The sequence below is a fragment of the Paroedura picta genome, chromosome 4, assembly GCF_049243985.1.
Source record: "Paroedura picta isolate Pp20150507F chromosome 4, Ppicta_v3.0, whole genome shotgun sequence".
NCBI lineage: Eukaryota > Metazoa > Chordata > Lepidosauria > Squamata > Gekkonidae > Paroedura > Paroedura picta.
The window spans coordinates 85,814,662-85,827,466 of record NC_135372.1 but is presented as its reverse complement, the minus strand read 5'-3'; the positions used below and the strand labels follow the sequence as shown (position 1 = coordinate 85,827,466).

The 12,805-nt window shown below is 44.3% G+C and overlaps 1 long non-coding RNA gene across 1 annotated transcript; it reads right to left on the bottom strand.

Moving 5' to 3' along the window:
- Positions 1 to 289: 289 nt before the first annotated feature.
- Positions 290 to 12,297, bottom strand: LOC143835724 (uncharacterized). The gene is made up of 3 exons (XR_013230330.1): positions 8,176 to 12,297; positions 5,865 to 5,944; positions 290 to 311 (listed from the first exon to the last, which is right to left on the bottom strand). It is a non-coding gene; the product is annotated as an uncharacterized LOC143835724 (long non-coding RNA).
- Positions 12,298 to 12,805: the final 508 nt, after the last annotated feature.

The window sequence follows — 12,805 nt, the reverse complement described above, 5'->3', positions numbered from 1 at the left end:
CTAATTCTTTTACTGTTTTTATATTGATACGATATTGATCGCATTGTAATGGCCTATGGCTGGAAACAATAGTCTTATGTATGTATGTATGCAGAGAAATCAGGGTTCCAGGCTGTTTAAAGAATAAAATAATTTTATTCATGAAGGTAAACAGCTATGCATAGAAAAGAGAGAGAGAGAGAGAGAGAGAGAGAGAGAGAGACCTAACTAGCTGGCTGCAGTCATTCTTTGCTTCAACAACAGTTCTGGAGGCAAGCAGGGAGGAAGTGTGCTCAAAAAGAAGGAAGTCCCCTTTTGAGCCAATCAGGACACTGGAGGAGATAATTCAAAAATCATCAGGAAGTTCCTATCCTATCTATGCTAAATATACATCCTCTCTGATGCCCAAAGGGGACGCTCTTTATATTCTGCCCAATTGTGTACATGCAGATCTTTCATATTCCAACAAGAACAAGTGGATTTTGACTGACTTAATTCACATACGTTTGAGTGGAATCTGAGACCAAACTAGATGGGTTGGGGCCAGCATTCATACGTCCTTCCCATTTCTTTATATAAAATGCGATGGGACGTTGGGAACGTCTATCAGCAAACAGAGCACAGAACCTTTCCCATTCGAGTCCTTTATGTCTCTGCAACGGTTGCTTCAGGCAAGTTTATTCCCTTCTTAGCTCCAGTTCCAGAAAAAAAAACCTGAGAGGAGCAATGGCCTGAAGCAATATGTGGGGAAGGAAGGGGGATAGTTCATTGCCACTCTCTGGCATGCTCGGTTTACTGTTCAGAGTATAACTGCTGTGTAGATTTGCACTCTAGCACCCTAAAGAAAACAACAAACTAAAGCATTGGAATCAGCCAAGCAGAACTTAAACCCATAAATATGAAGTAAATCAAAAGTAAAGAGTTGCAACTGAAGCATACATAATTCCAGTCAAGCGCATATGCCCAGGTGCCACCAACAGTGTGCTCTTCGATATTTGTACACAAGCGTGCTGGACATAATTTTAAATATTAAGACATTCTTTTGCCTTCACAATCTTTCAGACACCAAATAACCCAACAGAAGTCAAATTATCATCACTCCAGAGGGTGACTTGTGGTTAAACTGTTTTCTCTGAGTTAGGGTTTAGCCATTTCTTGACAAATCCATAAACAGTTTTCACCATTAGAAATGCCACTGGGGAGGGAGGGAGAGAGGGAAGAAAAATAAACTGCCCAAGCACCCCCTTGCAATTAAATGGAGATCTCCTATCCCATCTGGGGTCAATGGAGAAGGTAGAAGAAGGGCAGAAAATCCTCCCATGGGTAGGCCTCCGTGACAGATGATCACTTTCATGTGACTTCCCAGGGCTATCAGCCTTGCCACTTATCAGTGGATGCAGCTTGCTGCTGGAAACAGGCTCCCATCTCACTGCTGATTCGATGCAGGGTATAGATTAGGGAAAAGGAGATAGCCAATAATTCATTCTGTTTGGTGTCCACTGAGCAGCAGAGGTGACCACCTGCAATTAGTTGTTTAACCTTTATAAAAGCCGTATGTTGTGATGTGCCTTTAAGACAAGGAGAAAGGGAGGAGATGACTTGACTATACGGATATATAAATGACAAATATGGGATTTCTTAGTCTATGATCCTGAGGGTCTACTGGCATGGTATCCACTGTGCACTCATCATTGTCCAGCCAGTGATGCCGAGGACTGATGCACTCATAAGAGAGCCACATGCAGAACAGCAAAAGTGGCCTTTCAAGCACTTGCCCTCTTTCTGTGATGCAGCAAACAAGGAATCATGCTGCAGTCACTGGATCAGGGTGAGCACTAACACAAAGAAAAAAGAAAGTGTTGTTTTTCAGAAAGGTTCCTTGGTTTTTCCCACAGTAGTAATGGCTGATCTCCTTTTTCTTCCAAGTCACTTAAATGCAATAGCACTGCATACTTCATAGGTTATCTTTTGCCTAACCCTACTCACATTTTACAGAAACAGTGCAAGTGGCATTTCCCTCAAAACATGATCAATATGGAGCAGCTCCTTTCTTGCAGTGTGCCCTAGTAGTGTTGCTGTTAAAAACAGATGGATGCAGACCATATTTGTGGGGCAATGATCCTTTATGCATGGCAGCAGCTACTCCGCACTGCTGCCATGCCATTGTGGCGGGGCAGGATGCCCCGCCGTTCCCCGTGCACGCATGGGGGTGGGGCATACGGGGCTGCCCCAGCGTGCTGCGCACACATGCGCTTTGCACCAGGGCCAGGAAGCCCGGGAGGCTGCCAGGCAGGGTAAATGGCAGCAGCCGGGGGGGGGGGAGAGGTGGGGAGGGGCCAGGAGGAGTGGGGGGCGGGCCCCCTGCACATGCTATGGTGGGGGCAGGGGGATGCCCCTGCCAGCTCCACGGACCCAGCAGGGGTGTGCAGTGTCCCTATAGAGACACCGTAGGTCGGGGTGAGGTGGGTTGAAAGGTCCATGCTGCCAATTATGGTGCTGGTGGCAGGGGCATGCATAATCAGGGATTTTCGCTGCTGCCCTGCCACCGCCACTGTGGGCATTCTGGCCTGTGTATAATGGGTCAACGTATCACAGTGAGCAGGATTAACCATTTAGTAATCTCCTCATCTATATTGCCCTCAGTGATTAAAAAAATGTTGCTATTCTTCCAGTGTCTGAACATAAATATTTGGTGAAATTCTTCGGGCCTTTTCGCACAGGGATCTTTGTTGCAAATTGTTTGCGGAATGAAAAATCGCCATTTAAAATAGTGGAATTCGTCATTATGCATACCTGCCTTTGTAGTGGAATCAGTTGCGTTTTTTAGCGTTTCCCACAGGCTTCCGGTCTCGGCAGAAATCGCTAGAAAGGAAGCGCTATTGCCAAGCTCGTCCCGCCCCTGGCCGTCAAGCAGCCAATGGGCAGCCGTTAGCATGCTCCCAAACAGCCCCTTTCCCTTTAAGAAAGGTTTTTTAAAAAAAAAAACGACCCATATCAACGAATCTAGGTAGATTCGTTGCTACGGAGAGACCCATCCAGCTGCCTAATGTGAGCTGTCGTTTGATTGTATGATCGTTTGCACGCTGCCTCGAGTGATAAAAAAAAAATCCCCCCCCCCCCTCACGGGCCCGATTTTCGGCTGAATTAATGTGTAAAAAATAAAGGGACTTTATTTCAGCAAACGGGCTTTTCAGTGGTTTGTGCTTAGTGACTAAAGGTGAAGGACTGAAGCCAGGGAAGCCTCTAAACAGAAAGAGGCTCGCCGGTGCGTTTATCCCCGCTCGCTCGGAGAAAAAAAAATGGCGATCGCTTCGCCGGAAGTTTGGAGGAGAGAGCCAGGGGGAGGGACTTTGAAGAACCAGCAACAATGGTAACGCACAGGTCTTTAGCGCTACTGTTGCAGATTGGTTGCAGGAGTGTATCGCTATCCGGAGGGTGAATCCACTTTTCTGGATTCCCCTGAAAGCGCCACAACGAAGCTCTTTTTGCTGATTGGTTTCAGGATTGTTGCAGATTGTCTACGACGTCGTGGGTTATGGCAAATTAGTAGCGTTTCCAAATAGCAACCATTCTGCTACTTTGAAGCCGTGCGAAATGGCCCTTCCTGTCGAATGACAGAATGATACAAAATTGATAAGCTACTTCTATGTGGAGATTTTTTTTCCTGCTTTTTCTTTCAGGGTGGAACACATGTATGTCAGTTACTTTTTAAAAACTCAAAAAGCCCCCTGTTGTACCTGGAGGAGAAATATGGCTGCCATGGGGAGTGGGGAAGAGGAAATAACTGCCATGTAGGCAGGACCAGGAAAATCCAAATATTCCTACTTATGTGGAAGCTATAGGATTGCCAACCTTCAGGTGGGGTCTGGGGAGCTCCCAGTATCACAGCTGACCTCCTGATGGTAGATAATGGCCGCTCTGGAGAGTGGATTCAGTAGCATTTTACTCTGCTAACATTCTGTAGCATTTTACCCTGCCCCAAACTTTGCCATCTCCAGACTCCAACCCCTACCCCCAAATTTCCAGGAATGTTTAACTCCTACTTGGCAACACTAAATGGTCTGTATTTTCAAGTGTGGGCACTGCATTTGCTATCCACCCAGTTAATGGCTTGAATTGTTACACTTGCCAGCTGGCTACTAGCTGCTGTTGGCACAAACTCAGAATCAAGGAGCAAGATACCATCATGCATGATTTAAAAAACTGCACAGTTGCCCAGGCCACTTGTAGTGAAACTTTTGCAAGTTTCAATCAGTTTTTCTGCAGATTTTGATAAAATCATGGTAGTCTTATGAATCTTGAAGCTGACTGATATTGTGTAAAAGCAATAAACATTGGCTATGTGATAACTCAATTGTTAAAAATGCGATTTGTGCTGTAGTAAGGACTGGGAAGATGGGTTCAGTGAACACAGGAAGTTGTGTCAGGAAGTGGGGCTCTGTTATTGCATGTGCAAATCCCAATTTTCCAATGCTGGGTGACATTTTATAATGCTGTCAAAGACCACAGCCCTGCGTGATCTTGCAAGGTACAGCTTCGTCCTTCCTAAAAGGTCTGCTGAATGCTCAAGAGCCAACAATTGAAGTAGTATGCTTAGCTCACACAGGCATGCAGAGCAAATACAGGGGGCCATTCCGCACAGATTCTTTGTAGCAGGAGTGTGGCAAATTGTAATCGCTACTAAAATGCAGTTGTGCACAACGTCGTACACAATCTGCCACACTCCTGAAACCGAGTCGCAAAAAGCGCTTCAAAAAGTGGATTCACCCTCTGGAAAGCGCTACACTCTTGCAACCAATATGCAACACTAGTGGGAAAGTTCTGTGCGTTACCATTGTTGCAATTTCAGCAAAGTCCCTCCCCCTGACTCTCTCCTCTGATCTTCCGGCGAAGCGATCACCATTTTTTTTTCTCGGAACAAGCGGAGAGCAACGAACCGGCGAGCCTTGATTCACCCAGCGAGGCTTCCCCGGCTGCAGTCCCTCTGTTTTAAGTCACCAAGCACCACACAGCCCCGTTTGCTGATTTATTTTCCCTTTATTTTCGGCCGAAAATCGCACCCGTGCACGGGGGTGGATTTTTTTTTCACTTGGGGGAGCATGGCAACGATGAAATGGCAGCTCACACACCAACTGCTAGCTAGCTGGGTCTCTCCGTTGCAACGAATCAACGCAGATTTGTTGCAACGTGTTTTTTTTTAAACCTGCCTTAAAGGGAGCATGCTCGTTTGATTGACAGCCAGGGGCGGGACAAAGCTCGGCAAATATCGCTTCCTGGATAGCAATTTTTGCCGAGACCGGAAACCTGTGGGGAACGATAGAAACGCAACTGGATCCCACTACAAAGGCAGGTATGCATAACGACGAATTCCACTATTTAAAACGGCATTTTTTTGTTCCAAAACCAATTTGCAACATTGAACCTTGTGCGGAATGGGCCAGGGTATATGCACACACAGGCTGTTTCTGGCATATAACACTGATGCTTGAGGCTTAAATCATATGGATGAATGTTCTTTGAAGCAGAGTGTCCCATCCTATAAGGCCAATCTACTCAGCATTATCCCTGCATGGCACTCCTCCATCACAGCACACTTTCTCAAGGAATTGAAATCAGGGTCTGCTGTGAGGAGGCTCTTTTTCCTGGGCCTTGCCAGTTCTCCTCAGCTCCCTTGTCAAGGCCAATCACCCTTGAGTTCTTTGCATCAATTTTATGCATGGTGCCTCCACATGGCCCCCTCCCTGGAATCATTTCACCACTTTTGATTCAGAGCACTCTAATTCCAGGAGCCAGTTCCAGACCATAACAAGTCCAATGACTTTCTCTGCCGTGTTGCATGAAACAGGAAACAGAGGTGATAACAAATAATTAAGACGCCCGCCCACCTTGAAACAGGGAAATCTGGATTACACATGGCAACTCCGCAACTGCCTTGGCATTGCTTCTTTACATAAATCCGTCTGGACTGTAAGAAAGGAATTGGAGGATATAAATGCAAAAGATAACAATTTGACTTTTTAAAAAAAATCTCAGACATCTCAGTGAACATAGTTATGCACTTACTTACTAACCCACATCTTACTTCCTCATTAACTTATTCAGGCTCTTATAACATCACCCTACAAGTGTCTCCTTTCTGTAACAACAAGCAGGCATTGAACAAAAGCCCTTTTGACATACACACACATATATCTTTGCGGAATATTGAGAATATTAATATAATCTAGGAGGATAACACAGAGGTCAGTGGTTATTTCACCAAACACTTTAATATGCTCATCGTCGAGGTGCAGCAAGAGAGGAAAACAATATTTTCTGAAAATAATTATCCAAGAGAATTGAGCAGGGGAAAATTAAATGTGTAAACTATAATCAAATGTTACATTGCTTTTCTTCTGCTCACTGAAATTATCTTCCTTACCCCAACTGGGTTCACACACAAATTCTATTCCTTTCAAATGCTAATCCCTACCAGACATGGATTTACAATTACGAATTCATAGACATCTTTCCCAGGAGCAGGAATTGTTTTGCCCCGTAATAACCTTTAAAATGAGGTCTTAATAGAAATTCACTAACAGTCACTGGTAAAGCTTCATTAGCTAAAGAGAAAAGAGAAGGGCAGGCAGCAGTGGTCCCTAACCACTCTAGGGAAAAATTAATTCAAATTACTTTGTGAAGTAACAAGGCCAGATAATGTGTTTCCTTCTTGGGATTATTGTTTTCACACATTCTAATGTGCTTGTAGATTAGGTTGCTGTACTTAATCCTGCTGTGGTCCAAAGTGACAAGACTGGAAACTAGTAGTATCACTGCCTTGTTAGAAAACTTATTTTTGCATGACTTGTGCATAAATGAGATGGTAGACTCATTTGCTTAACTCTCCTTTCGCTAATCTTTTAGACTGGAGTGGCTGGCCTCTGGCCTGCAGGAGGGGAGAACCATCTGTGAAGCCACTGGTTACCGGTGCTTGGCAGTAAGCAAATATAGCGGGGCAGTGAGGGGCCAAATACCCAGAGGCAGCCATTTGTGAGCAGGACCTAAATGCAGGCTATGGATCACACCTAGTTGCTGAACAAAAGACAGGTGTGAGTCATACTGTAGCCCTGCATAAATACCTTAAGTGTTTGCATAGATGGTGCTGTCAGTTAGGCCTAAATTATTGAATAACTGGGAATTTAAATAACCGTTGACACTCTCATCATCAGATGTTGGTGATTCCCAGGACTCGGGAAGTTCACCTGGCCTCAATTACGGCTAGGGCCTTTTTGGTCCTGGCCCCAACCTGGTAGAATGAGCTTCTAGAAGAGCTGAGAGTCCTGTAGGAGCTTTCACAATTCCACAGGGCCTGCAAAATGGAGCTCTTTACCAGGTCTTTGGTTCAGGCTGGGGTGTGAAACATCAAGGGGGCCCTCCTCATATTAAGAGCTATAAGTATGTTAAACATACTTATCTGCGGGTTTATTTTCTGTAACCCACCACAAAACGTTTTACAAGAGTGGCAGTTAATACAAGGAAAAATTAACTTGTTCTAGTACATTCTATGTGACACTGACTCCACAATGTCCTTAATCTTAGAAAACATTGCTCAGTTTGTGTTAGTGTTGCCAGACTCAACCTAGCAACCAGCAGGAAATTATAGCGGGAAATAAGGATGGGGTGGGGGTGGCAGCAATTCTTTGACTTCACTTTTGGGACACACCAGAAACAATAGCACGTCTCTGTAGGAGTTGCCACAGAGTTTTCAGCAATTCCTAGAGAGGAATTGTCTGATTTTTCTCTAGTGATTCCTAGAGAGGTGTGACATCACTTCCATAGATTCCCCAGAGGTGACATTAAACAGCAATTGTGTCTATATTTCTCCCATTACCCACTGGAGTACCAGCTGGCAAGGCCTACTGAATATGGAACATCTCCCACCCACCCCAGAGGGCACTTGACAACCTTAAATGTTTCATTTATAAGATTTTTGATGTAGGGCCATGTTTCAAGTTATTTCTGGAAACATTTCAGAAACAGTTAAATATTATACCCACCTTAATTGACATTCCCTTTCTCATATATTTATATATCATACCAGCAGATGGTGGTCTCCCCCCTTCTTTCCTTCTGTCCCAATGTTCCTTTTCATATCCCAATACAGATGCAACCACTGCTTGTATATATGGTGAATGTTGATGTTGTTTGGCTCTTTACCTGTAAAAGCCTTCAGATCCTTGCTGTACATGGTGTAGATCAGCACCTGGCTTGAGCCAAATCTGCCCACTTATAGAATCTCCAGGGGCACAGAAAGGCTCTCTTCTTGCCCAAGCAAATATGAAAGGGAAGTGTAGGTAGTTCACTGATGCCGGTAATGAAGTTTACTATATCAACTGGACTTTGGCTTAGCACTGCAAATGCTGCCATGTTCTTCCAGAGAAATTCATTTTTTCAAACTCAATACTCTTTTGTTTGTTTTTTAAAAGGTATTCCCTGTGCAAGCACTGGGTCATGTCTGACCCGTGGGGTGACGCCCTCTAGCGTTTTCATGGCAGACTCAATACGGGGTGGTTTGCCAGTGCCTTCTACAGTCATAGAATCATAGAATCATAGAATAATAGAGTTGGAAGGGACCTCATGGGTTATCTAGTCCAACCCCCTGCACTATACAGGACACTGTAACCTGCCACCCCTTTGCCTTCACAGAATCAGCCTCTCCATCAGATGGCTATCTAGCCTCTGTTTAAAAATTTCCAAAGATGGAGAACCCACCTCCCAAGGAAGCCTGTTCCACTGAGAAATCGATCTAACTGTCAGGAACTTCTTCCGGATGTTTAGATGGAATTTCTTTTGAATTAATTTCATCCCATTCATTCTGGTCTGTCCCTCTGGGGCAAGGGAGAACAATTCTGTTCCATCCTCCATGTGGCACCCTTTTAAATACTTGAAGATGCTTATCAGATCCCCTCTCAGTCATCTCCTCTCTAGTCATTACCGTTTACCCCCCAGCAAGCTGGGTACTCATTTTACCGACCTCGGAAGGATGGAAGGCTGAGTCAACCTTGAGCCGGCTGCTGGGATTGAACTCCCAGCCTCATGGGCAGAGCTTTCAGACTGCATGTCTGCTGCCTTACCTCTGTGCCACAAGAGGCTCTTATTTTTTTAATTGGAACTAAAAAGTCATTCATCAGAGTTGCTATGTTAATGTGAAACAGTGAGGAAGAGCTGAGTGATGATGCATCTACTGCAGATAATCAGTGCCATTAACAATTCGGTGGCATTAACAGAAAGAGTGCTGGGATCTGCTCTCACACACAGGGGCACAGAAAGGCAGCCAGGCAAAGGATCTGCAAGCAGCCAAACTGTTATAGCCCGTTGCCCCTATTCTGATTCCATTTCTATCCATGCAATACTAACTCACCCTCCACTGACTGGATCGGACTTTGAGATATATTCTCAGCCCATCTGCACTGGCTCCCAATTTATTTCTAAGCACAATTCAAGTTCTTGTCTTTTAAAGTCCTAAGTGGTTTGAGACCAACATTCCTGAAGGACCACCTACTCCCTTATGAACCTGCCCAACCCCTATGTTTATCTTCAGAGGTCCAGCTTCTGGTGTCCCTGGCTTCTGAGGTGAGATGGGTCTCTGGGAGCAGGGTTTCCAGATCCCTCTTGGCAAAAGGCTGGGAGTGAGGGACTTTCCAACAGAGAAAGAAAGGCCTGTGTCACTGGTAACATGGCAACATCACTTCCAGCATGTACCAGCAGTGATATCATTGTGATGCTGGCATTGTGGTAATGCTATGATGCTTTCACAAAATCTCTATGGTAAAAATGGTTTCTACCATGGAATTTTTGCCAAAATACCAGGGAGTTAACCGTGATGTGATGATGTCCCTTCTGCTATATGCTGGAAGTGACATTGCTGTGCTGTCAGGGACAACTGCCTTCCTTGCTGGCAAGTCTCCCTGCCAGCTCGCTGATCATCAGAGAGGGCAGGACCCAAGAGTGGGAAATCTCTAGAGGAGGATGGGCAACCGTACTTGAGGTAAGGCCTTCTCTGTCATCGCACCAAAGCTCTGGACCTCTCGCCTTAGGAAAATGTGTCTGTCCCCTTCTGTTGCCATCTTCTGCCATTACATGAAGATTTTTTTTTTGTTTCATTTGACATCCCCACCTTCCTAATTGATGTTTTAAGAGTTAGCACCATAGTGTCTTTGTATAGGCTGAAAGGTGGATCCTAATTTTGTAAACTAATAAATAAAATATTCTGCTACACTTATGTTAACCTAGCAAGAGGAAATATTTTAACCACTAGCATCAGTTTCCAAGGCATATGTCTGTTAAGGACTTCCCCAAATGGGAGAAAGGAGGAAGAGAAGTCATAATAATAAGATACTGTATTGCATTTTTCAATGCTGTATCCATGTGATCATGCCAGTTGTGCTTAGTCAGGTCCATTCCGCACAACTTAACTGTAGCTGATGTTTTGCAGTTTGTAAATGCTACATTTTTGACATTATGCACAATGTCGCACACAAACCGCAACACTTCAGCAACATTAGCTTTTTTATAGGGCTTCGTGGGGAATCGTAAAATGTGGATTCCCCCTTTAAAAAGCATTTGACTCCTGAGAACAACCTGCAACGCATCAGCAAAAGATATGTGCATTCTCAAAATAGCGTTAGGAAGAAGGTCCCTCCTCCATTCCCGCCCCCAAGCTTCCGGGAGATGGGAATGCCTTTTTTTCCTACAAACCTTATAAAGCAATGAACAATCGAGCACACTGTTTGTTTGACAGAAGGTTTTAAACTTTAAACTTTCAAAGTGAGCATCATAATGTCACAGAGTCCCTTGCTCACCGTGTGCCTAATGTTGCCCTACTTGCACTAACATGCATTGTATGTTATTTTTTTCTTGGAGACATGTGTCAATGATTACATGCATGTCCGCCAACAGGCTGTATTAATTAGCATAGATGGAGGATCTGAGAAAGCCCCCTCAGCGGGCTTTTTTCCATTTCCAATGAATACCTCCCCCTGGTTTAGCCTTGTGTAAAAAGCCATGGGGGGGGGGATTACAATGAAATACAGTTCTGTGTGAAGCAAAGAAGCAATAAATTAACACATATTTGTTGTGCTTTCAGATTTTTTCCACCTGTGTTTTTAGATTTTTTAAAAATAAAATTTAAAGGGAAAAAGGCATTTCGGAGCCACGAGGATGATCTGTTTGATTGGCTCTCCATTTTGATTGATGGGCTGAGGCAGGCAGAAGCACCACAAATTTAGAGCACCTTGTTTGCAATTCCTGCAAAACTGGAAACATGTGCGTTACCAAAAAAGCGCTGTGGGTGCATGAATATTGCACTACAATTTGCACTATGTGAAATGTCAAAATTCCACTACAAATTCTAGCGATTCAGGCTGCCACGGACAACATTGGCAGATGTGCGGAATGGACCTCAGTATATACCAAGAAAATTGGAGATATGAAGAGAACGTTTCATGCAAAGTTGGGTATGATAAGGGACCAAAATGTAGGGACCTCACAGAAGCAGAAGAGATTAAACAAAGGTGGCAAAATTATACAGAACAACTATACAAGAGTGAGCTTAACATCCCTGATGACCACAGTGGGGTAGTTACTGACCTGGAGCCAGACATCCTGGAATGTGAAGTCAAATGGGCCTTAGGAAGTCTGAGCAACAATAAAGCTAGTGGTGGTGACAGCATTCCAGTTGAACTATTCAAAATCTTAAAGGACGATGCAGTAAAAGTGCTACACTCAATATGCCAGCAAATATGGAAAACTCAACAATGGCCTCAGGATTGGAAAAGGTCAGTTTACATTCCAAACCCAAAGAAGGGCAATGCCAAAGAATGTTCAAACTACCGCAGCATTGCACTAATTTCTCATGCTAGCAAAGTTATGCTCAAAATCCTACAAGCTAGGCTCCAGCAATATGTGGACCGAGAACTTCCAGAAGTACAGGCAGGATTTCGAAGAGGCAGAGGAACTAGAGATCAAATTGCCAACATACGCTGGATCATGGAGAAAGCTAGGGAGTATCAGAAGAACGTCTACTTCTGCTTCATTGACTATGCTAAAGCCTTTGATTGTGTGGAGCACAACAAATTGTGGCAAGTTCTTAAAGAGATGGGAATACCAGAGCATTTTATTTGTCTCTTGAGAAATTTATATGCAGGTCAAGAAGCAACAGTGAGAACTGAACATGGAATCACTGACTGGTTCAAAATTGAGAAAGGAGTTCGGCAAGGCTGTATACTGTCGCCTTGCCTATTTAACTTGTATGCAGAGCACATCATGAGAAATGCGGGATTAGAGGAGTCACAAATTGGGATCAAGATTGCAGGGAGAAATATCAACAACCTCAGATATGCAGATGATACCACTCTAATGGCAGAAAGTGAAGAGGAACTAAAGAGCCTGTTGATGCGGGTGAAGGAGGAGAGTGCAAAAGTTGGCTTGAAACTCAACATCAAGAAAACAAAGATCATGGCATCCAGCCCTCTCAATTCCTGGCAAATAGATGGGGAAGAAATGGAGTTAGTGACAGATTTTATTTTCCTGGGCTCCAAGATCACTGCAGATGGGGACTGCAGCAAAGAAATTAAAAGACGCTTGCTCCTGGGGAGGAAAGCTATGACAAATCTAGACAGCATCCTAAAAAGCAGAGACATCACCCTGCCAAGAAAAGTGCATTTAGTCAAGGCTATGGTCTTCCCAGTTGCAATGTATGGCTGCGAAAGTTGGACCATAAGGAAGGCCGAGCGTCAAAGAATTGAGGCTTTTGAACTCTGGTGCTGGAGAAGACTCTTGCGAGTCC